Here is a 27,898-nt window from a genome sequence, read left to right on the forward strand (position 1 = left end):
GAATGATGTAAAGAAGTCATTAGTAAGGTGATGGTAAGATGTAGGGGGAGGGTAGAATTCTGTCATCCTATAATTAGATCTCAGTCTTTAGTGATCTTGTGCCTCTAGATTATGACTTCATATGTGCTTCTTAGGCTGTCTTCACTCTTAGGTGGGGCAGGATGCTAGATGGGCTACAGTTGGGAATTTTCTGTCTCCCACAAGGAAGGGTAAACAGAGCAGAAGTTGGGTATTTCCTTTCACCCAAGTCAGCTAGGCTCCAATAAAACCCCAGCATGTTAAGCTCTATTTTAATACTTTTCCTGAGAATAGACATTGTTAAGAACTGCAGAATGTTCTGGCCTACTTCAAAATGGTTCCTGTTGCTCTCCCCCTGTGGTAGAAGCACATGGGCATTTTTCCCTGACATTCATTGTGAGACCATGTGAAAGAGAATTGGTAGAAACCCAGGAAATAAAATTCACAGAAATATGGATGTTTCCTGATGAGTGGATTTCTCTGCATTATTTATCTCTGAAACTTCCACACTGAGCTTCCAACATTTTTTTTTTAAGATTTTATTTATGTATTTAAGAGAAAGAGTGAGAGCTAGCACATGCAGGGGGAGGTGCAGATGGAGAGGGAGAAGCAGACTCCCGTTGAGCAAGGAGTCTTACAAGAGGATCTGTCCCAGGAGTCTGGGATCATGACCTCAGCTGAAATGCAGACCTTAACCAACTGGGCCACCCAGGTGTCCCCCAGCAATTCTTCAATTACAATTCAGGCTTCCCTACCTCAACATTGGTTTCTGAGGACATTTCAACTCTGCTCAGGTAAATTGTGATTCCGTGTCCACCTGTAAACACCTATCTTCAATTTGGGGGGCCTCATTTCTCTCACAGATCTAAGAAATGTTTTTGTCTCTGTTTTTGTTTTCATTTTGTTAAGCTTTTTATTTAAGATGATGTGAAAACTTCCATGATTCTTACAGGCTATACTAGAAATTGGGTTGTTTTGATTCTGTTTTTCAATTCTGTATTGGGCATAGCCGAATTTTTAAATAATGTGTGCTCAATAAATTTTAAAATTTACTAGTGTTTGGGTAATTTTATTGGCAAGGACAATACATATACTGCTTAGAGTTGTGTTTATTTGAGATTGAGTTGCTATTTTAATAAGGGAGAAGCAGTTGAGGAAAACTCATTGAGGATAATGAGCTTGCTTGATTTGTTTCTAAGATGTGTATAGGAGAGTATGGTAAATGGTCTGCAATGCAGCTTTGCAATATCTACAAAAGTTGTAGTTTATTTCCTCTTACTTCTGGGATAGTCTTTAATAATTTTCCTAGGCTACCAAAATGAACCTGAAGTCACAGTGTGTCAGCTCTAATCCTATGGTTCAGCAGGTCTGGCATGCTTCCAAAACTCTTGGATTCTGCCTCTGATTTGAGAACACAGGACTGTGTTGCTAGAAAATCTGAGACCAAGTGAAGGAAAACTGACTAGCACAGCTAAGACCCAGCTAGTTTTCTAGTCAACCTACCACCTGACTGGAGACACCTGAGCAAGCCCAGCCCAAGTTAGCCAACGTAGTCTCAGATCAGAAAGATCACTCAACCAATCCACAGAATTGTGAGAAATACTAAATAGCTGATGTTTTATTCAGTAATTATTGGGATAGCTTTTTGTGTAACATTATTGTGGAAATTCACAACTAATATAAGGAGAAATAATGCACTGTGAGACAAAGAATTCACACCTATTTTTCCTCTGCCTGTTACTAAGATTAAGGCTCTAGATTGCATGTCTTATGAAAATTAGGCTTTATATAGTCTATGGAGTAGCTTTGACTATATACAGAAAATAGGATCTTTTTTCTATATTGAACCATGTGGCATCTCATGTAATCACCTTACCAGGTTATATTAAGAAGTTTAATAAAATGTGTCATCATCATTAAAATACTGTATTATTATTAAATTATGCAAGGACAATCATAGGACATAATTTCTCTAACTAAAAGGCTGATTCTTTTCCTAGTCTACCAATGTTTGCTACTCTGATATCATATTTCATAACTTGTAAGTATTATCAGACCTCCACTAATAATAGTAATTGGTTTTAATTCCTTATAAAACCCAAGTGATTCAAGTGCTTATCAGAATGTGTTGTCTTTCAAGCTCATACTCTTAGATTTTGTAGCTGTTTTTGGAATCAGGTATAATAACTCTTTTAGATTCAGCTCAATGAATTGTCTTTTTCCCTTCAACCTATCTCATCACCTCTTCTGAAGCAATGTGATATGCAGATAAATCAGATATTAGCTTCTTGATTTATCATAGAGCACATCATGATGGAGACATCAGATCCACTGGTGGGTCACTTGAACATCAAGATTCTGGCAGGCATTCCTGAAGGCTTAGCCTATATATATAGCCTTTTCCATCAGCTCTCAAAACACTTCAGTGAGAAAGCTATAATCCATGATAAGTCCTCTTCTGTTTAAACTGTCTAGAATGGATTCTCTTATCTTTAAGAGCTCTGGACTTAAAAGAAGGATCATAATCACTTTTGCATCCTTAATAATATTTGGACATATCTTAATTGCTTAATAAATACAACAGAATAAATAAACTCTCATAACTTTACCAATCATAATTAGAGCCTTGTCAAAGTTATTCAAATTTTTAGCTGTGATATGCAACTAAATATAAAATTATGACACCAAAATATTCTTTCCATTGTATGGAGTTTATATCAAACAGCAAATATTAAATAAGACTAGTAATTTCATCTGTTCTCTTCTGAGCATCAATTCATGTGCTTGGAAGATTATAACTATCTTAAATACAATCTAAAGAATAATTTTTTAAAATATTTTATTTATTTATTTGACAGAGATCACAAGCAGGCAGAAAGGTGGGCAGAGAGAGAGAGAAGGAAGCAAGCTCCCTGCTGAGCAGAGAGCCCGATGTGGGACTCGATCCCAGGACTCCGAGATCATGACCTGAGCTGAAGGCAGAGGCTTAACCCATTGAGCCACCCAAGCACCCTAAATAATAATTTTTAATAAACAGCTTGAAGACAAAAAGGCGGAAGGTAAGGGAAAAGGAGGAAGGATCTGTGATGTTCATTGTAAAAATCTGAATCATTGAAATCAATGTTGGCAGGGCACAATCCTTCATCCTTTTATAAAAGGAAAAGAAACTTCTGGAATATTAGAAAGCAACATTATAGATAGTAATCATATCAAAGATCAGTGAAAAACAGAGAAACCCAACAGGCATATAAAGTAAAAATATATGTTCAGTAACGTCCTTCACAGTATACAAGTAAAAATCAATTTCTTTTTTAAAAAAGTCAATTTCTTGGGCATCTTGGTGGCTCAGTCAATTAAGTGTCAGCCTTCAGTTCAGGTCATGATCTCAGGGTCCTGGGATCAAGCCCTGCATCAGGTTTCTTGCTCAGTAGGGAGCTTGTTTCTCCCTCTCACTCCACCTGCTGCTCCCCCTGCTAGTGTGCTCGCCCTCTCTCTTTTCTGTCAACTAAATTAAAAAAAAAAAAAAATCTTAAAAAAATTCTTCATCTCAGTTTAAAAAAAAATAAAAAATAAATTTCTTTTAAAAATTTCATTGCCTTTAAAAAGGTCATTATATGCCTTTCCATGCAGGACCAGGCTACTCTTTCCCCCATCCTGTTGAATCCAAGCTCCCTTTTATTGCAGCAGTTCTGCATCAACAGTTTCCACTGGCTACAAATACATTTCCTACTTTCACCTCACACTTCCAATATCATCTTTAAACCACGTCCTAGGGAGATACACACGCAGACATACACACAGTGACACCACAGAAATTCCTTTTCTATCTCTAAATTAATGTTATTTTCTTCTTCATCATTATCACTTGTATTTTTTATCATGGTATGACTTCCAACAGTCAAGGGACATCACTTTCTTTTCCAACTTTTCATTTTTAAATACAATTCTGGAAAAGTTATTAATGTAAACAAAATCTCTATGTTCAGGAAATGCATTATTTACCCTAATAAAATAATGAAGCCTAAAAAAGCATCTTTCATTCTCTATAGCACATAAGGGACAAATGCAACAGGTAAAACTTTCTAACTAAAGATAAAGACAATATATTTATTAAAGCAACTATAACTATGATGGGGCTGCAATAGAATCATCACTACTCACTGGGCAACAAATCAAACACTGAGGTAATAGAGAAAAATCTCTGCTTAGGGACCAAGGCAGGTTAAAGTCACAATGGGATTTTGCAAATTTTAAATCAAATTAAAAAGGTTATACTTGAACACAAACAACAGAGTTTACTTTAATACAAATCTTATCTATTTATGTTTTGAGATTCAAAATTTTCTGTGGAATAAATATAAAAAATACAAATTTCAGTATTTGTAACCCGCATTTGGAATTTTTTTTTTCTAACAGTTTAGATATAGTATAAATAAGATGTTTCTAGAGTATCTCTTCTTCTTTTGTTCCTAGACACTGTTATCAAAGAAAAAATAGAGTTCATAAACAAATCTTCTTAAGGCTTCTAAAAAACTTGCATTATTTTCTATATTGGCTTATTAAATAGGATAATAATAAAATAAAATATATTTTAAGATGCATCTGATTAGATTTTGCACATTTTCTGCCATTTTATAAACTATGAATGATTCCAGCAATAACAAAAATATATTAGCTGAAAAGCAATTATTGCTTAATATGCAACTTAGGGCTATGAAACAATAGTACAGTTCTTTTAAAATCAAATACCTAACAGAATAGCAGAAAATCCTTCATTAAAACAGTAATTTCTTCTTATTGTTGGGAACAGGGAATAGCTATGTGACTATCATAACCACCAGAAATCTGAGCTTACAGTCAGCTAATTTAAGAAACAAGATATGAAATTAGTACCCTGGGACTGAAAACAAGCACTTAGAATTGAGATGTGACATTAATTAAAGTAAGAAGACTATAATGTTACTGTGAAGTAATCATTATGCTAAAAAGAACATATAAAAAGAGAATTAAAACTGAAGGAAAATGCCCAATTACCTTGCTCTGAATGAAGTTCAAATGTAGTATCATGATCTTCCAAATAAAAAATTACAGTTGAACTCTCAAAAAGACTACAAAATGCTCAAAACAAAACAAAATAAAGTGACACAAACAGGAACCATTAACCAAAACAAAACAAGGTACCCATAAAATAGTACTCACTAATCCAAAACTCTTAAGAGTGAACAAAATATTAAGAACTTGCACAACATAGACATAGTTAAACATAATTGGGTTCCTAAAAAACACTGTCATATAGAAACACTGGGAATGAAGTGCTGATCTTTTTATATCAGAAATTAGTGAGCGTGGGGAGAGTGTAAGCAGGCTATTTCAAACAACTGTAACAGACACAAGAGTGTGTGTTTTGGGGGCAGGGATCAAGAAGGGATTACTTGCCACTGGAAATGTTGGAAAGGGAAAGATAAGAATGAGATGGGAGAAGAAAAATGAGAGAGGAGGGAAGGAGGGGATGAACAAAAAAAAAAAAGAGAGAGAGAGATGGAAGAAGAGAAGAAATAAAAATAATGCAAAAGCCTTTCTTTCAGTGTTTTCCTAATTAGTATGGCTACTGATCAGTTCAGATTTTACACGGAATTGGAGAATTCTTCCTTACTAACTTCTCTACTTCTCTCCAGCTACAATGTTCCTTCCTGTTAGCTTGTCTGAACTGGTTAAGTCTTCAGGGCCCCGTTCCAGTCACCCATCTTGAAGGAAGACAGAAAGACCTCTCCCATTCCTACACTATTAAGGCACCTGTACTTCAACTCACTTTCAGTTTGAATCATATCCTTCTTCTTTATGCCTTGGTGGTTGTTTGTGATAAATAATTCCTTAGAACAGATGGTTAGGCATGGGCAGTGACAACTTGAACTCCTTTCCTGCTGATGACATGATCCACTTAACCAAGCAAGGGTACGGAGCATGAAAAAAGGGTGATGGATTGTCACTCTGAAGAACAAACAAACATACCAAATAGTGTCATCACAAGAATTTACTCTTTATTTTTTTGTTGAGTCTCAGTAGGCACTCTAACAGATAGGTACTTTGACAAGAGAAAATTGAGGATTTTGCTCCAATTTAGTGTTCACTGGTCATTCCATTAAGATTTGAAAAGTTAGGGATGCCTGGGTGGCTCAGCTGATTAAGCATCTGCCTTCAGCTCGGATCATGATCTCAGGGTCCTGAGGCCGAGTTCCACATCCAGCTTCCTGCTCAGTGGGGAGTGTGTTTCTCCCTCTGCCTCTCCCCTGCTCAGGCTCTCTCTCTCTCTCTCAGATAAATAAATAAAATATTTTTAAAAAGTAAGATTTGAAAACTTATTCCTAAATAAATGTGCAGTCATTTCTAATTCCGTCAGTACAAGTCATGAATATCATATAAATTAATCTCCTTATTACTTCAATCATTAAACAGAATTGGATTAAGTTTTTTAGTATGTGCCTAATACTGAGCTATGTTCTTGTTTAAATTGTCAATCAAACGAGACACAGTTCTTTTTTCACAGAACTTGAAATCAAATGAGGAACACCACCATGGAAACATACATATAAATGTGGACCACAAACTGTGATATATCCTTTAAAAACTAAGGACCAGCTCCATAATCCTCAATAAATCTTCACAAGTTGAATGAAATGAAGGAAGAGCAGAGTCTGTACAGAGAGTAGTCCTGATGGTTTTCTGCTTTTCTTCAAAGACACTGCCTTGCAATTTTAATTATTTCTGTGACTCATTCATTCATTCATATATTTTTTGAGTCAGTGAACAACTATTTCTTGCAGCACTCACTATGCTAAATGGGCCAAGTTCAATAAGGTGAAAGCCATCAAATCAATGACTACCCAACTGGTGTTTAAACGATAGAAAAAAAAATACAGAGGGACTTGAAGCAATTTGGAAGATCTAGGAAGATTCTTCAAGATCTCTCAAGGAAGTGATCTGAGGAAACAAGTGAAGAGACTTGCATTATTTTCTATATTGGCTTATTAAATAGGATAATAATAAAATAAAAGTTATTTTAAGATGCATTTGATTAGATTTTGCACATTTTCTGCCGCTTTATAAACTATGAATGATTCCAGCAATAACAAAAATATATTAGCTGAAGAGCAATTACTGCTTAATATGCAACTTAGGGCTATGAAACAATACTACAGTTCTTTTAAAATCTAAGTTTTAATAGACAAAAGGAGTGTCCCAGAGTGTCAACATAGGAAAGGACTTAACACTGAAAGATACTGAATGAACTGAATGAAGGTCAGTATGCCAAAACAACTTTACCAGCTCGCTCCAGGCACGATATATTATGTGTATCAATAAACTTACAAAGTACTGAAGGGTACATTTTCTTTATTGTATGTCATGTCCCATACAATCTAACAATGTTCTAGAAAACAACTATTTCCCCCAACGGTGCTATACTAGTCAGAGTGGTGGTTTCCCCAGATTATCCATCCAAGCAATCATGATAATCTGTTCATACAAGGCATATAACTCACTTCTGGTAAAAGAGATGTCTGCTGGGAGGATCTGAAAATTAATTAATTGATCCTCAGGTAAGAAATGAAAGAAGAGGAAATATAGTCTCTTCCTTTGGACATTACTGTTTCTAGGTATGATGCCTGGAACTTATGTATCCAAACTGGAACCAGTCTAACCAAGGAAAGACCCAACCCATGAAAAAGGAAAGAAGAGAATCTATAGGAATTGGAGCCGGAATCCTGAACTCCAGATCTACTCACGAATTTCCTGTTATCTCACAAGGTAACAGTTCAACATCTTTGAGCCAATTCAAATAGATTTTACTCCTCTCCATAGAAAACACTGCAAACTACACACACACACACACACACACACACACACACACACACACACAAACACACACATTTTCCGTGGTTCTGAATTCAAAAGTAAACTTTATTCAGGAAAAAAAATGTATAATTGTTGGGAAGGAAGGTTTAGAATCATGAGTACCCAAAAAACGAAGGCACTTAATTCAGAATATAGAATTACACGATAGCAATCTGGGAAAAGTCATGTTATGTAAGATTTTCTTGAAAAACTCTGTCCCCAGGAAAATGAACATTGAATATAGAAACATTCCATGAACCTATCCACAGAAGCTGGCAATGGGACTTAATTACCTGTGAGAACAGCAGTTTGTTTTAACAACTGATCTGGCCATTAGGACCAGAATGAATCTAATATTTTACCTGTTGAGAAGAGATGCAGTGCAGAATTAAATGATATAGGACACTGAAAACAAATTTGACACTTTTATGTTTCTATTTAACTTAACTAATTCCTATAAAATTTGCACCTTGAGTTTGCATGTTTGTATGTTAATTAAACAACAAGGGTGCTAAGTGGTGACTGAGCATTCAGAGCTGGGGCAGACAATAAAGGGAAAAGCTAGAAGGACAGACTAGAAAAAGGTCTAAGAAATTTTCTTATGCTAGTTTTCTTTTTCATGCTAGTTAATATTAGGGGACAATTTTTCTAGTAAATGTAACAACGACTTGCAGGAGCAGTCATTAATTATGGTTTCCTTGCATCTTTTTCACACTATTTCATGTAGGAAAACTGTGTCTTCAAATGAAAGCAATAGACAAAAGGAGTAACCAGGTTATTAAAAAGAAGGAAAAAAAAAAAAAAAAAGCAGAGCTGTTTGGTCTGTCATTCAGTTTCCCACCCTTGCCCTAAGAAGCCTGCTCAGGGGTTCATTGTGACAGTTTTTGATAAACCACTTTTTCAGTACTCTCGGCATCATTAAAATAGCCTAAGCTATATTGTTTGCCATGCTCTTTAGTTTTAAGAAACAGCTTTTGGCACCAATGACACATCCACCCTTATTACTAACCTGTCCCCATGGCTATGCATTAACACCGACCCTTGTAAACTAAGGGTTATATCCCAGGAGCTTCATTAGTCTATGATCACACTTGTATTCCCAAACAATTTTAGAAAAATATTCATGCAAAACCACTTGCAACTTATAAATGATGCTTCTAAAAGTACCATATAGGAAAATGAAATATTGTTCATAGCAACCCACATTCCATTTAAAGAATAAAGTATTGTATAGAACAAAGGCTCATTTAAAAACTAATATCAAAAGAAAAATGATATATCAGATGTTTTATGTTACTTTCAAGTGTATATATGCCTGAATATTCTTGAGGAACCTGGCCACACTCTTCTCCCAAAAATTGGGTAGGGAATGAGGACTTTGGGCAGTCAGGTATAATCCAAAAGGCATACTCAAAAAGTTTATCATTTTTCTAACAAATGTTATGGAATATAAATCGGGAGATGTTTTTCTTTTGGTTCATGAGTATTCACATACTAAATAGTAAGAATATATTATAGAAGCACAGATTAAACAAGGGAGTGAAACGGGGGCTAAAATAGACATGACAAAATCAGCTGATTCACATGAGTGATTATAACTCACATGGGCGATTATAACTCAGACGGTATGAAACTTTCAGACTGTCTTAACTCTAAAATACAGCAATTAGTATGACGTTGAGGTCATTCAAATTAAAATCGACTGCCTAACAATATGCCTATACCTCGTTGAAACCAGCATTAATACTGGATTACTAGAAGGTCAATCAAAATGAAAGAGGCATTAATTTAAGTCTTAAAACCTTAGATAAATAACTGGAGGGAAAAAATATCAAATATTCATAGTGCAGTATACATCTCATTATTTAAGATTAGCTGATTAAAAGCACAGATTATACGAATGACAACAAATACTGTTTGTAGTTTCCTTGAAATGACAGGCTTGCTTTGCACATTTTAGGGGAAAAAAAAGGAATGTCTGCTAACCCAAATTTGAGTAACCACATTTTGTCAGTCATGCTTTTTCAAGTAAGAATAATGTCCCATGTTAAAAAAAAATAGCTAGTTCAGCTCACACTCAAATAACCCACATTTGCTTTTTCCTCGAGATAATTATATCTTTGTTTGCAGCAGAAGTGCTCTATATGTAGTTGCAATTTTGTCACACTAAATATTGAAAAGATGCGTAGTCAAGTGTTGAGATGTAAAACATTATATTTCACTGCTTACTGAAGTACATTCTTAAATGAAATTGGCTTTCTTCTCCCTGTGGTTGTGTGATAGTGAAGAAAAGGACCACTAGAATAATTTTGTGGCACAGTCCTGATTCTTGCTAAGAATTTTTGCCCACCATTGCTTTTCTACCATGAGAGCAAACATCAGCACCCCGAAAAATGCCAACTACTGCCTTAGCATCATTACGAAAACACTGTTTAATTCACAATCCCCTGAAAGTTTTAGTCCATGGATTTGCAGGATATCCTCCCTTTGAAAACTACTGGTGAAGGTCTTAACTTCTGAAAGACCCAACACCTTATGCTAACTCATAGCAAAGAAGTTTGGTGAAAAAAATGGCTCTGTGCAGGACAGCAACTGAGGCACTGCATTTCAGGTCCACGTGTGGAAAAGCCACAGAACACACAGCCTTCTTTCTAATCTTAGGGAGCTAATTTTAACCCTAAGTAGTTTAAGGAGGCCTCAAGATATGCTTCTACCAATACGTGTTATTGATTCAAGAGGGAAAAGAGGAATCCTGTGCAACTTGTTCAATCTTCCTGCCCAATCTCCTATAATAATCTGCTTTGGGGCATTCTTTCTGATCTGCACTATTCTTCTAGCTTTGACCACTAGCTTGTGGGTGGTAAGGCCTGATGGTGACAAACTGATAAAGTTTTCTCTCCCTACACTTCTTAAATGGAGTTATCAGGACTGATACCATCTGGCAATCAGGGCGCCACAAAGTAAGTGCCAGAGAGCAGTGACTGCAGGCCTTGAAGGTACAAGAAGGAACGGAGACATTTCAATTTCCTTTGAGGTATATTTAAAGTACATTCAGGCTGCCTGTGATGGTTCAACTTTATTTCAAAAAGGAAAGCAACACTGTTGGTAGAAGTTATAATAGAAACAGGTAAGTAAGAGAAGAATGGGAAGGATGGGTCATGCTTTTAGAAAATAGTTACTTTTTTCAAGCTGCCTCTCTATTCTCCACAGGCAAAAAAACAAAACAAAACAAAACAAAACAAAACAAAAAAACACCTAAACACAAAATTGAGAATTCAGAGCAGAATGTAAGGGGGGAAAAAAACCCCAAAATATGCTTTAGGGGGAAAAAAGGAAAAAATATATATATCGTGAGAGAGAGAGTGAGGGAGAGAACAGTGGCAGAGTTGAAATAAAACATAATGAATCATTATAGAGTATTATGTCTTAAAAAAAGAAAGAATTAAGAATTCTATTGTTAAGGATACAGTATTTTGTTTTAACAGAGAAGGCAAAAATTTGAATTTTTTGTATGACAAAATTATGGTAAATAAAATGACAATGGGATGTCTGTACCAAATCACAATTGTGTAACCATTCAGCATATTAATAAAACATCCTTTAATACAACTACAGGCACACTACCTTAGAGATAACTATAGTTGGTAGATATATAACTATAGATAATTGCAATAAAGCAAATATTGTAATAAAGTGAGCCAAGTGAATTTTTGGGCTTTCCAGGACATATAAAAGTTGTGTTTACACTATACTGTAATCAGTACTAAGTATGCAATAGCATTACATCTCAAAAAATGTGCATACCTTACTTAAAAAAAAGAAAAAAGAAAAAACTTTGGGGCACGTGGATGGCTCAATGGGTTAAAGCCTCTGCCTTCGGCTCAGGTCATGATCCTGGGGTCTCTGCCCGGTGGGGAGCCTGCTTCCCCCTCTCTCTCTGCCTGCTTCTCTGCCTACTTGTGATCTCTATCTCTCTGTGTCAAATAAGTAAATAAAATCTTTAAAAAAAAATTCTAAAAATAAAAAAGCTTTATTGCTAAAACATGCTAACCATCAGCTAAGCTTTCAGTGAATTATAATCACTGATCACAGATCAATATAACAAATATAATAATAATAATAATAATAATAATAATAATAAAAGTTTTGAAACACTATGAGAAAAGCCAAAGTGACATAGAGACATAGAGTGCGCAAATGCTGCTGGAAAAAAATGGCACCAGCAGACTTGTTCAACACAGGGTTGTCACAAACCTTCAATTTGTCAATACATATTATCGGTAAAGGGCAATAAAGCAAAACGTAATAACAAGGAGGTATGCCTGGATTATGTGATTCATTAAAATAATGGTTGAGTAATTCACGCAATAAACATTAATCTACTATGCAAAATTCATCCATTGCACTTTTTACCTACTGGTCATGAGACTCAAGTTTTGCTTTTAAAAATGCACAGGCCGATGAGAAGACAAAGACCCTCCTTAGTCAATGAGTTCTGAGTTTTCTGGTGGAGTGCTCCATGCCTTCTCCATTTTCCTCACTTTAAACATTCCCTTCCACATCTTCACATTTATCAGATGAATGGGACTCGGATGTTGCAAATGAAATAGAATCAGAGGAGAACTTCCACCTTCCCCATCTACCCACTGGTTTTACCAATCACCTGATTTCTGTAACCACCTACTTTGACTTTATTCTTGTTCCAGTGAGCAGATTTTCCCTGCTCTGTATCTAATCTGCCTTCATCTGTAACAGGATTCAATTTCTCCTTCTTTGAATTACCTTCTCCACTTGGCTTTTGGAGCTATTCTTTCTCTTCCGTGTCAGTCGATGTCTCTTGTGAGATTAATCTCATCCTGAAGACCTCCAAATGCTGTAATGTCCCAGAGCTCAGCCTGGAATCTCTTCCGCCCTCCACTTTCCCTCTCTAATGGATCATATCCAGTCCTGCAGCTTTAAATAACAACTCTGCGCTTTCAATTCCAAATGCACAATTCTAGTCTTGATCTCTTTACTGAAACTGGATATTTTAGAAGAGCAGTATTGCATGAAAAGTAAAATAGAATAATCAGAACTTGAAAAAACACAGTTACTGTAATTTATTATTCATTTAGGTTTGAGTTTCTTCAAAATGTAGAAAGATTGATTAGAAAGGAAAACATGATGGATATTATAATATCCTATTTCACTTGAAAGTAAGCCTATTCTTTTGTTCGGAGAATAATCCTTTGCTTGGAACTATATTCTATGAAGAATTAATTTCATTGCTTTTAAAAATAATGGACAAGAGAGGGAAGTAGGTGGGGAGATGGATTATGTAGGTGATGGGGATTAAGTAGTGCACTTGTGATGAGCATGAGGTGTTGTATGAAGTGTTGAATAACAATATTGTATTCCTGAAATTAATATTACACTGTACGTTAACTAACTGGAATTTGAATGAAAACATAAAAAAAAAGTACACAAAGAATGTTTTCTGAAATAATATTCACATTAACTATTTTTCATGATAAGTACTTAGATATGTCTCTATATTCAATTGTTGTTATTAAACATCCACAATATCCAGACACATTTTCCCCTAGCTTTTTGATAATCTCACCAATTCTGTAGTTATTATCTGTATGTACTGGAATAAGACCTGAAGCTTCTAGACTAAGGTACTAAATTTGTTCCATTTATAAATAGTAGAGCCAATATTCAGTCATAAATTGTTTTTCTTGTCCTTGTTCAAATGTTCAATGATAGTTTTGTAGTAGGGAAACATGGAGTCTCCAAATAAATTATATAAATTATATATACATACACACATACATACATACATATACACACTCACACACTCTGATTCAGAAAACAAAAGCATATGATTTCTGAGTTTGATTATAAATTCCTGAATTTCAGTATTTTGTATGTCAGATAGTCCTCCAAATCCAATAGAAAGCAAGGAGAATATCCATGAGCTATGTGAGTATGGAATTTTAGATCTAGGTAGAAATATTCATATTCCAAATTCTATGCAGTCTTCACAATAAATCAGAAATTGAAAAAAAAAATCTACTGTAGGATTTTCTAATTGTGGTCCACTCTTAAAATTTGATAATCAATTTGCCTCAAAACCCACAGATTATATAGATTATATATCCCTGCTTGATAAAATCACAATACTTCATTTCATAGCCAGAGCTTTTCTATTAGCACACTCACTTCTGACAATGATTTGGACAGCAGTGTGACAGCTTCAGTATATCCTCAAAATTAAAAGGACCACTGATGGCCAGATGTATTCTACATCACTGTTTTTCAATTTTTACAACAGAAATTAAACTGTGAAAGAAATTCAGCTGTCTAAAATACTGCCTCACATTGTAGAATTCCTGAGTGAGACTTAAAGCCTAGCATACAGTACATTTTAATGTTTTTAATGAAAAAGAATCAAGTATAGCGTCCCCTGGGTGGTCAATCGCTTAAGCATCTGCCTTCAGCTAAGGTCATGATCCCAGGCTTCTGGGCTCCATTCCTGCATCAGGCTCCTGCTCAGCAGAGATCCTGCTTCTCCCTTTCCCTCTGTTGCTATCCCTGCTTGAGCTCTCTCTCTCTGTGTCAAATAAGTAAATAAAATCTTAAAAAAAAATAAAAGAGAGAGAGAGAGAGAGAGAATCAAGTATTTATGAGCCAAATTGCTTTTTAAAAATACTTGATTATGTTTGGGTGAAACAATTCAGCTTTTCAAACATAAGGCCATTTTTGAGACATAATATACAAAAAATAAATTAAAAAAACATAGGATTTAAATAATTAAACTTCATGGTCACTCATATGTTGCAGGTGTTATACATAGAACAAATATACTTCCACTTATTATGTGCAATAATGTATACTGGGCATTTTCATATACTCGTGAATATATTAATGAACTGCAGAACAATACCAGATTATATCCATGTAGTATCTTATGAATGTTTTGAAGTGACCAGATTAAAGAAGACAGATATGTAATTCATACTCTGATAAATGTATTTTAAGTCTTAGCAATGACATCAAGGTTGAAGTAAAGTCAGTTCATATCATATCCATTGGGTAGTGCTGAAGAGATAAGACCCAAGTTGTCAATAATGAATGCACCTGACTACAAGTTGCTCTTCCTGTTCAATGATTTCTCTAACATGCCTTGTATCCCCATGTAAGCTCTTTAGGACTACAGTCCTGTCTTGAATGCTTATATGTAGTAAATAGAGTATATTAAGACTTATATATAAAGCTATTTTTAATTGAATTAATAAAACAAGTATATTCAAAACAAAAATTACACAGAAAATAGGGCAACTGAAATATTTACTATACAGAGTGAAAAATGTAGGTGGAGAGACTGGAGTGGAAAAACACTTTTCAGAAAGAATTTCCTGCCCCTGTGTAATAGTGAAACCAAATGGGACATTTTGAAAACTGTGTGAATAAGTATACAATCTTCGAATGGAAAAAACATCTGATTTATGTTTTTGGAGACATTATTTCATTCTAAGCTCTGGAATCATTTTCTTGTTCTACTACTTAAGAGATTTATAATGGTGGATAAACCATTTAACCCCTCCGAGCCTCAGTTGTCTGATTTCTCACATGGAGGTCATTAAAGTTACCCCAAGTTACGGTAGATATAAAATGAAATACTGTATGTAAAGCACAAATAAGACTAGTAATTACAAAAGTAACACATTATTATGGCTGTTATTGCCAGATTAAACTGCCAGATATTTTAAGACCTCCAATAATCCCTAAACAAGATAAATTACTGTCAAATAAATGTGGAAAGCAGAACTTTCTTATTGATTTTAGATTTGATTCTTGATCACCCAAGAGCCAAAATTATAAAGCAGTATTTTGGTGGGTAAGATTCTTGAAGTACAGATCTACAGATCTTGAATAAACTACAATTTAATCTAAGAATAATTTTGGGGAAATAGTTTTTATCCATTTAAATTGTTTTACAAAAACTGACATAACAAAATCATCATGTTAGCAATTTCTATGAAAAATCTGTGACTGGCCCATGATTTATTTAAAAACCAGGAAATTTGGTATCTGTAATAAATCTGTAACAAATATGTAGCCTTTTCCTTTTTTATTTCTTTTTCCTTTTCCTTTTAAAAAACTGCATGTCCTGATGTTTTATTTTCTCCTCAATGATCAATCCTGTTCTATTTTTTTTCTTATTATTCTTATACTTTTTCTGCTCTAATTAAAACCAATAAATGTAAAGAAAGTTTTCTAAAGACTTGAAAAAGTAAATAAAATAGATGATGGAAAATCCAAAAGTATCACTACAAAGAAAATGCTTGAAGGGGAAAATAACTACTGCAATAGAATTATTTCTGTAGTTACTTGTTACAATAGAAAATATGATATAGATTAAGATTTTTAAGTACTTTCCCTTCAGTTAGTTTCTTCTATTTTTTCCACAGTTTTGGATTATTTGCATTTGTAAAATTAACATGTCAAACCAAAGGCACAGTCCATGAAAGAAAGAATTGATAAGCTGGACTTCAGTGAAATGAAAACTTTTGTTCTGCCAATGACACTATAAAGAGAATGAGAATAAAAGCCACAGGCTGGGAAAAAACATTTGTAAAAGACACATTTTATAAAGGACTGTTACCCAAGCTACACAAAGAATTCTTAAAATTCAGCAATAAGAAAATAAAAAACACAACCAAAAAATGGCCAAACACATTAATACATACTTACCTAAGAAGATATACAGATGGCAAATAAGCATATTGAAAGAGGCTCAACATCAAATTTCATCAGACAAATGCAAGTTAAAACAACAATGAAATACCATTACACACCAATTAGAATTGTAAAAATCTACAACCCTGACAACACCAAATGTTGAGGAGGATGTGGAGTCACAGGAATGCTCATTCATTACTAATGGCAATTCAAAATGATACAGCGACTTTGTAAGACATTTTGGAGTTCTTTTTTTTTTTTAAACTAAACATACCCTTTATTTATTTGTTTATTTATCCAAAGCAGTTGAACTTTTACGTCTACACAAAAACCTGCACACAGATGTCTGTAGCAGCTTTATTCATAATTGCCAAAATTTGGAAGCAACCAAGATGTCGTTCAGTGAATGAACAAATAAACTGTAGCACATACAGACAATGGAATGTTATTCAGTGCTGAAAAGAAATGAACTATAAAACATTGAAAAGTCATAGAGGAACCTTAAATACGTATTATTAGGTAAAAGAAGACAATCTGAAAAAGGCTACACACTGTATTATTCCAACTATATAGCACTCTGGAAAAGATAAAATTTTGGAGACAGTAAAAAGATCAGTGGTTGACAAAGGTTAGGTGGGAGGGAAGGATGAGTAGGCAGAGCAGAAAGGATTTTTAGTGAAAATACTCTGCAATATATATCTGTATCTATATCTATATCTATATCTATCTATGTATCTATATCTATATATTCTATAATACAGTTGTCCAAACCCATAGAATGTACAACAACAAGGGTATCTATGGACTTTGGGTTATAATGGTGTGTCTGTGTAGGTTCATTAACTGTAACAAATGTACTACTCTGGTGGGGGATTAATGGGAGAAGTAGTAAGGCATATTTTGCAAGGTATACACAAAATCTTTCTTTTTCCCAATATTTCCGGGAGCTTATAACTTCTTTAAAAAATAAAGCCTATATACAATATCATCGGGAAAAAAAACCATGTCAGCAAAAATAAACTTAATAGAGAAAAATCTAAAGAAAGTAAAAATCTCTCCAAATGAACATTCTTCTATTATCTTTTAACACACACACACCATGGAAAAATGGCACAAATGTTTTACACACATGAATTCATGATAAATGCACCATCTTGAAACCCTTATTTTGCTTAACATGACGCCATAAGCATGATTCACTACAGATAAAAGGGTGAGGCTACAAACTACTTCCAAATTTCCACCAACATAAATAATCTTGCAATGAACAGTGAGTATTCGTTAATATTGCAAAATTTCATTAGAATAAATTCCTAGAAGTAGACTTCCTACAACAAATTATATGTGCTTTGCAGACTACAGAGTTTATATCAATTTAGACTCATATGTACAATAAATGAGACTGAAGTTTTTCAGTCTTGCCAATGAAGAGTATTATCAGTCTTTTGAAATCTACAGGATGAAAAATGTCATTATTATTGATTTTTTTTTGCTCAATGAGATTGAGCATCTTTTGCAAATACATTTTTGTCATTTATAAATTCATTAGTTACTTGCCTTTTATTTTTCTCATGGATTTTAAGTAATCATGTATATTAAGGATATCCCCATCGTCAGCATTTCTTGCCAGTTCCATCACCTTTGTAACCCAAATACCTCCACTTGTATTTGTTCTATTCAATTCTAATCATTTTCTCACACACATCTGTATTACTCCTATTAACGTGACATCCTGATGAATTCTTATGGTCCTCCAAATTACTGTGTTTTCAAGAATCAGTTTAGTTTTATTTATAACAGAGTCAAACCCCTTGGCATATATATTTCATAATTTCTAATTACTTAATAACTTAAGCTTTTTAAAAAATAACTTAAAATTCAAACTCTACCAAGGTCTATGAAATCTTACATCATGTACTTCATTTCTAAGCACGCTTCTTCTGTGTATTTATTATTTATGGCTGCATAAAAACAATCCCCACCCAAACATGGGTACTTGAGGCAATAAGCAGTTAATTCTCCATACTATTTCTGAAGGTCAAGAAGCTCGGAGGAGCTTAACCAAGCAGGTCTGGCTCTCAAATAATTGCGAGCAATCTGCCTGTTAGGGGAGCAATTTCGGAAGACTTGTCTGGAGCTAGAGGATTCATTCTAAGCTCATTCTCTTGGTTGGTAGCAGGAGTCCTTAGTTCCTCTCTACAGAAACATCCCTCCTGGACTACTCACAACATTGTTTCTCCCAGAACAAGAAATCCAAGAGAAAGCAAAAAAAAATTGATTCAAGAAAGAAGTCACAGTGTTACTTATAACTTGATCTCAGAAGTAACATACCATCAATTTTGCCATACTCTGTTGTGTATATAAACCAAACTCAGTACAATGTGGCTACATTGACACAAGCAGGGACCATTAAGGGCCACTGGTGGCTTGTTACTATACCATGCTATCTATACTCCAGTCACAGGACCTCCTTCCTATTCCTTTCCATTCCAAGGTTATTCTCTCCTTAGGAACTTTGCGTTAACTGTTCTTTTGGCCTGAAACAATCTTCTCGAGATTACAGCATGGTTGATTTTAATGTATCATTCAGTTCTTCAGTTCAAATGCAACCATCTTGAAAAAGAATTTAAACATTCTAATTTTTCTTGAGTCTTTAAAGTTTTTATTTAAATTCCAGTTAGTTAACAAACAGTATAACATTAGTTTCTGGTGCAGTATCTAGTGATTCAACACTTACACGCAACACGAGGTGCTCATGACAAGTGCTCTCCTTAATCCTCATTATCTGTTTAACCCATCCCCCACCCACATCCCCTCCAGCAACCTCCAGTTCGTTCTCTATAGTTAAGAGTCTGTTTTCTGGTTTGCCTCTCTCTCTCTTCCCCCACCCCATGTTCATCTGTTAAGTTTCTTAAATGCTATGTATGAGTGAAATCTTATGGTATTTGTCTTTCTCTGACTTATTTTGCTTAGCATAATACTCTCTAGCTCCATCCATGTCATTGCAAATGGCAAGATTTCATTCTTTTTTATGGCTGAGTAATACACACACACACACACACACAAACACATTATATATGTATTATATACATTATATATGTGCATATATATATAATATATGTATATATATATTATATGTGTATCTGTATATATAACACATACACACACAGACACACACACACACACACCACTTCTACTTTATTCATTCATCAGTCAATGGACAGTGGGCTCTTTCCATAATTTGGCTATTGCAGATAATGCTACTGTAAATATTGGAATGCATATGTCCCTTTGAATAAGTATAAAGTATAAATAAGTATAAATATAAGTATAAATAAGTATAAATATATAAATATATAAAATATAAATATATAATATAATATAAATATATATAAATATAAAAATATAAATATGTCTGCCTTTCTCAATGCCATTCCTAAAGTAAATGCATGGCAAGTAGTAAATATCTCCATAAAAAAATATATATGTGCATATATATATATATACATATATATATAAGAAACTATGAGAAAAATATAGAGATGATATGAAAACTATTATATAACATGTATGGCAAATATTTTTTCTTATTTTTATTTTTCCATCTTATTTATTTTGCATTTGGCAAACAAATATACAAAGCACACTAATATACATATAAAAATAAATATCAGAATATATATATTATATGATAATGATATATATCCATATATATCAGATTATAGCAACTGCTTAAGAATTTACTTAAGTCTCTATGGGAAGGGAGAGGGTGGAATGGAAAGGGTGGTAACATTTACTAAAAACTTAAGATAGTTTTGGAACACTGAAAGAAATAAAAAAAGTAAAATTTTAAAAAAGATTTAAAAAAAGAGAAATGTCATTAACATAAAGAAGTAAAACAAAAAACAAACAAACAAACAAACAAAAACACCTTAGGATAGTATCTCAAAAAAAAGAAAAAAATTCCTAAACCCATCTAAGGTAATTACAATGTCTGTATTTTTCATATAAAGAAACTGAATTTCAGAGAAGTTACTGAACTTTTCCAAAGTCCCAGAAATAATATTAAAAATCTTTTTTTTTTCTTTTCTGTTTAGATCTGCTGGATGTCAGACATTCTTCTTTGTTGTTCTACCCCACAGTGGCAAGCATGAATCAAGACGCTGAAAATTCCACAAGCATGTTTATTTTCTCAGACGTTATTTTTTGTTGTTGTCAAGGAAATGGTTCTAGAATTTAATTTTTCATTCTTAAAAGTAGGACTGTTTCTCATCAAGATCCAATGATAATAAAGGAGTCATTAACACACACGAATGAAATGCCTAATATTACACAGTGTTCACCTAATTACAAAAATTTAAAATTCCCATGAAGGCAAAATGTACAACCATCTTCCATAGCAGCATGGAAATGTAAACAGGTACATATTTCTAAAAGCAATATTCTACCATACTGCTCTCTTAGCATCCAAAAGGGAATGTAAATAACAAACAGGGCATGCTAGACACTCACAAAAGTAAAAAAAAAACAGTATTGTAGAATTTTTTTCTCTCCATAGCAATTTTGAAGCTCATTTAGCTCAAGCTCTTAATTTCATGGAGAGAAATTGGCTATTTCATGTATTGTTAATTTTTATATTTTATACTTTGAAATACATATTTCTCTGGGGTGGATATACATTTCTCCTAATTAATTGCTATTACACTGCTTCATTAATGATTCTGTCCGTGCCTACTGGATTTGTATTTTTTTTCTGTGTTTGTTTGACGACCATTCCCTTCAAATAATCAGCCTTTTGTTAAGTTTCCTGAGTTTAATTGCAGTTCCACACAGATCAAGGAATATGGAAACTGTCCAAATCTGGGTTTTGTTCATTTTTTTCTTCTTGTAACAAATGGCTAACCATTAACACTGCATAAGTATTTCTTAGACTAAATTTAAAAATAAGGTGAGATTGCAGGGTATGCTTCTTTGGAAGATTTTACCCCCAATAATAGCTGTTTTGTAAAACTTGGGCTTTCTACAGCTGCTGAATTTTTGAGTTTCCTAGGAGACTGTAAGCTAGCGTCACTTTCTTAAAAACGATGAAAGCTCTCTTTGGTCTGGGTCTATGCCTTGTTGATTCACAAGAATGAATCCTTTGATAAAAAGACAAGACAAGAATGCATGCATTAGATGATGAGACTTAAAACTATTTATGACAGATTTTATAAAAAATGGCAAAATCACAAAAGAATGTATGATAACACACTCATATATACTACGTAATTATATATAAGGATTGTCTTTTTTTATTTGCCTTAACACCTATCAGGAAAATAGCAACAGGCAGAGAATGGTGCCTTTCTCTCCTCTTTCTTTCTTTCTGTCTTTCCTTCTTTCATTCTTACTCTCATTTTAAATAAAACCCCAAACCAAAGACAGGTTGATTCACTGAAAGACCTTTTCAAACTCTTTCACAATACACAAATGATAGTTTCTACTAGAATTTTTATAACACAGCATCATTAAGTTAGAAAACCATCAAATGTAGATGCCTCATTTCCCCTATTTTCATTTATGCTTTTCCTTCAAAAATTTACCACATGATTTACACATATTTTTCACTTGAAATTAATTTTTATTATAACTGTTTTTGTTCATATCCATGAATTATGGATATGTTAAGTGCCAAAGAATCTTACTAAATGTCCAATTCACTTCCCTTGAGCTGCTCTGTTCAGAGTTTTCTGTAATACACTAGAACCACACCATACATGCACAACCACCTGAGAAGTACTATATTTTGAGGAATTAAAAAATTAAATTGTCAAGTTCTTACCACCTTTCAAATTGAGAATTTTAAGTAAATAGTGTTTCTAATAAAAAGTGTTCTATCATGTCATATCATATCCTATATCATAGCATATTATACAACACACTTAGATTTTAAATCTTAAATAAATGTTGTGACAATCAGGCCAGCTTAGGCCTGCTATGGTGTAGTTACCTACAACTACAAAGTGTCCTATTTTAACACAAGGGCTTATGTTTTGTTCTTGCTTCATCTCCGGTGAAGGTCAGCAGGGGGCTCTCTGATCATGGTCACAGTTTTAGGATGATGGAAGCTTTGTCTTGACTGGAGCTTCCAGGATCATCAGAGTAGAGCAAAAAAAGGGGACCACTTCCTCTTCTTGCACTTTACTGGCCAAAATTTGTTACATGTGAGGCCTAATTTCAGAAGCAGGCAAATACAATCCTGGAACATACCCCAAAAAGGTGAAAGCTGGAGATGTTTGGTAAACACCACTAATCATTGTCAAACCTGTGGTTTCAGGTAGCAGCCGTGTGTAAACTCAAAAAATAAAAATGGAATAACAAAACTAATGATTTTAAATTACTTTTTTTTTTTTTTTTTTTTTTACTTTGGATCATTTAGTTGTTTGTGCAACAATCTAAGTTCATTCTTCCTTTCTGCTGCTTTTGTTCCATTGGTTGCCTCAGAAGTCAGAGAACACTATTCTAACTTTTTGGAAAAATGGTTACATTTGAACATATTACTTACCAGTATTAGCTCGTGAGTCATAAATAACTTTTCTTTTACTTGTCCCACAATTGTCCCATGTTTTACCCTATGACATCAGGATTAAATATTTGAAATAAAAGAAAGCTTTGAAGCTATGAGTACCTATTAAAAAAGGGAATCATCAAAATTAACAATTATTTAGTGCTTACTAGGTGCTTCACGTTATCCTGTTTAATCCTCAACGGTATAAACTATATATGTTATCATCACTTTTCAGATTAGCAAACAGGCATGGAGAGGTCCAACGACCTGCACAGAGTCAAACAGCCAGGAAACATTGAAAATGGCATTCAGACACAGGAAGTCTGACGCTAGAGTCAGAAAATCACTTGATTATATTGAGTCAGCCTTGACTCATTGAGAACATGCATGTTTCATTATAAGTAGGGTAGTATGCATGGCTCAGGCTTCCAAAAATAAAAAAAGCAGTATCTAAGTAATCACAATCACAGAAGGAGAAACACAAGAGAAATGAAACATCATTTCCATTTTATAATTAACTATGATTAAGCATTTGTTGTATTTTCATACATATTTTCCCATGTGCAAACAACATATATTTATTGTCTATTATCTGTAATGCTTAGGGGTATGCATGCTTCTATATATTATTTTTTAAGGAAAACTGACACATACTATTTATTATTTATTCACGTAAAAGGCTAAATTGAGATAATGTTTGTGAAATATTTGTTAAAGAGTAAATATTATAGACTCACGTTAGACCATTATTAGATAACTACCTCCTCAGAATATCATACATTACATACTTAGTGTGTCCTTAAATGTCACCATGTTACGTAGATTTCATTGGAGGATATTGTTGGGGACATTTAGGGCTTAGTCAGTAAGTCAATGTCACAGATCAAATTTATTAGGCTGAGCAAACTGAATCCTGGGGAAGCACATCTGTTACATTAAGACAAATGAAGTGGCAAAAGGATGCCTAAAAGAAGTGTGCTCCCAAGAAAATGGATATGTATCTGTGTGTCTAGGCCCTGCAGAGGTGAGAAAGGAGATTTACTAGCAGTCACAGGCCAGAAAAACAAAAAAGGAGAAAGAGAAGGCAGTCTACGCAGAATGAGATGCCAAGTATAACAAAAGCCCATAGTCAGAGGAACTAGACTCAAGTTTGAGAAATGGAAAAATATGAAGGAGAGAGGGAAGGAAGGAAGGGAAGGAGAGAGGGACAAGGGCTAGAGGGAGAAAGGCTATAAAAAAAAAATTGATTAATTCCTTAGTCTGTTCTGGCCAACAGAAGACAAAGGAGGCTAAAAAACAAATAAACAAACAAACAACAACAACAAAAACCCCAAATCATGGCAAGTTACAGCCAAAGCAAAGGAATCAAGTTAGAATATAGGCAATAAGAGGCTGGATAGCATTAAAAAAAAAAAAAAAGGCAAGATAAGCAGAAGTGTCATGACTAAGTTATGGTCAACAGCACAGAAGTAAAAATGATACGACAGGTAGGTTAGGTGCACTGAGATATCTACCATTAACTTTAGGTTCAAGGAAAGAAATAGAGGAAGACCACCAATATTCCTTCGGGCGCTTGAAAATGATTTAAGCTATCAACTGTCCCTTTCCTTAGAGCTCATTTCTGTACTCTTACTTTATACATTTAATGTAGCTTGGCTGAACCAGGTTACCCCAAAATTGATGATAAATAAAGGCAAAGAATATATACTTCACTACCATCCATCTTTCTATGGTTTAGAATTCTGATTACTGATACTCAGGTATGACTTTCTCACTTCATTTCATTCTTTCTGCCTCCTTGACCCTTTGGAAAATGTCTAACCCCTTGTCTGAAGGCTCATCCATACATACCTATTGACATAGAGGTGAACAGATAAATTCATGGATGGCCAGTCCACCTGGGTGTGGGTTCCCCATTTGATTCCTGCCGTTCTGTAAGTACTCTCACCAAACTTTATCCCCTAGCTCTTCCTACACCTGGACATTTCAGACAAGAAATTTTCCTTTCATCAGCCTCTGGAAATTTCTTAAAATTAGCACTCCAGATGAGGCCATTTTAGGCCTCTGAGCAATAGTAGATTTAAAAAACTGCTTTCCAAACAAGTAACCCAATTAAGAAATGCGCAGAAGACAGGAGCAGACACTTCTCCAAAGACGACATCCAGATGGCCAACAGACACCTGAAAAAATGCTCAACATCACTCATCATCAGGGAAATACAAATCAAAACTATGATGAGATACTAGCTCCCACCAGTCAGAATGGCTAAAATTAACAAGTCAGGAAAGGACAGATGCTGGTGAGGATGCAGAGAAAGGGGAACCCTCCTACACTATTGGTGGGAATGCAAGCTGGAGCAGCCATACCAAAACAGTATGAAGGTTCCTCGAAAAGTTGAAAATAGAGCTACCCTTTGACACAGCAGTTGCACTATTAGGTATTTACCCCAAAGACACAAATGTAGTGATCTGAAAGGGCACCTGCACCCCAGTGTTTATAGCAATAATGTCCATAATAGCCAAAGTGTGGAAAGAGCCCAGATGTCCATCAACATATGAATAGATAAAGAAGATGTGGTACATATACACAATGGAATATTACACAGCCACCAAAATGAATGAAATCTTGCCATTTGCAACAACACGGATGGAACTAGAGGATATTATGCTAAGCGAAACAGCTCAATCAGAGAAAGACAATTATCATATTATCTCACTCACATGTGGAATTTAAGAAACAAAACAAGGATCATAAGGGAAGAGAGGGGAAGAGAAAATAAGACAAAATCAGAGACAGAGACACCATAAGAGACTCCTAATCCTAGGAAACAAACTGAGGGTTGCTGGAGGGGAGGTGGGTGAGGAGATGGGGTAACTGGGTGATGGACATTAAGGAAGGCACACAACATAATGAGCAATCAGTGTTACATAAGACTGATGAATGACTGAACTCTATCTCTGAGATGAATAATATATTACATATTAATTGAATTTAAATTAAAAAATAATAACAAAAACTGTTTTCCATATTGAAATCAACTTCAAAGGCAATTCTTTTTTGTCAGTCTTTACATTGCAGTCAGATACAGCTAATGAACATACAGAGAGAGTTACGAAGCACATTCTCTCACAGCTCAGGGCACATCACAGAAAATACTTCAGCTTTGGAATAAAATGGAACCAATTCCTCAGCTCAATCCACTGAGCCTCAGCTTCCTTGTCTGTAAAATGGGGATAATACTACTTCCCTAATAGAGCAACTGTTAGCAATAAATCTGATAATAGGTTTAATATCTAATCTATGGTAACATACTAAAAATGGATCATCCCTGTTTTGTTCTGGAATCCACTTGAATATTTTTAATATAATGTCAGATATGAGTAAGAATAATAAGGCTAATTCTATGAAGATACATAAAGAAATTAATCACATTACATAATAGGTCTATTATGAAGATATATACAGAAAAAAGCTAATACTTCTAATAGAAATATAGCTATAGCATTGAAATTATAGCATTATAGATATTTAAATTTGCATTTATATCATCAATGCACATCTTTATAAATAATAGGTTTTCCAAAAATTGACTTCAATACTATAAAAGCCAAAAACTACAAAAACCAAAAAATTAAAATGAAAATACTTAACAAAAATTTTATTCATAAAGTACTAAAAATTAAAAATAGTTTAGAACTACATGATATATGTGTACTTTCAATTTTATAAAATTAAACCTTAAAGACATATATTGTAAGAATAAAATTTAAAGTAGTTCATTTAATATTTACTTGTTCTTTGTCATTTAAATTACACTTTAAAATGTTATAATTCTAATAAATGTAAAAAGATGAGTATAAATTTATATAATTATAATGATTAGTATTTAAATATTTGTATGGTGTATATTTTTGTGAGAAAAATAGACCAAAAAAAAAAAATCTATGTTGTAGTTAAAAAAAAGTAACACCATTTATGATTCCAATCTAGAGAACCATATTCCATTTTTATTCATTAAAACTATCTGTTGGGGTGCCTGGGTGGCTCAGTTGATTAAATGTTTGCCTTCTGCTCAGGTCATAATCCTAGAGTCCTGGGATTAAGCCCTCAATCAGGCTCCCTGCTCAGCAGGAGTCTGCTTCTCCTTCCTCTGCCCCTCCCCAGCTTGTGCGCTCCTGCATTCTTGCTCTCTCTCTCTCTCTTCTCTCTCCCTCCCAAATGAATAAAGTCCTTTAAAAAATCTTTGAATGCCCTATACTGTGCATTCAATTACTAAAGTACTTTCTGCCTCCTGCAAATATAGGAAAAATCAAGAAAAACTGCAGATTTCAGAACAAAGGAATATTTTGACATTATAAGCTATATCGTTCACCAGAAATTTCTCTTTAGTTTTTATTTGAAGCATAACATTTAATTATATATCTTGTTAATTAAATCTTTCTACAAATGAAATAAAATGAAAATACAAATTCTGATTTAACAAAGTCAAAAATATTTTATGTGCTTTTTTAAAAATTTAAATTTAAAATTTTCCAGGGTGTTTTGGGATAAACTCGGCCCTCTTAAAAAATTGTACGTTGACATCCTAGCCTCCTATACCACAAAAATGTGACCATATTTGGAGAGAAGATCTTTGCAGGGGTAATTAAGTTACAAAGACATACTAGAATAGGCCCTAATCCAATGAAATTTGTATCCTAATAAGAAGAGGAAATT

At 34.0% G+C, this 27,898-nt stretch overlaps 1 protein-coding gene across 2 annotated transcripts in view; it reads right to left on the reverse strand.

Moving 5' to 3' along the window:
* Positions 1-27,898, reverse strand: part of NCAM2 (neural cell adhesion molecule 2) — a 514,069-nt gene that overhangs the window by 392,434 nt on the left and 93,737 nt on the right. The gene's annotated exons all lie outside the window — the stretch shown is intronic.

Source organism: Lontra canadensis, unplaced genomic scaffold (genome assembly GCF_010015895.1).
Source record: "Lontra canadensis isolate GAN:19392208 unplaced genomic scaffold, GSC_riverotter_1.0 scaffold62, whole genome shotgun sequence".
Classification (NCBI taxonomy): domain Eukaryota; kingdom Metazoa; phylum Chordata; class Mammalia; order Carnivora; family Mustelidae; genus Lontra; species Lontra canadensis.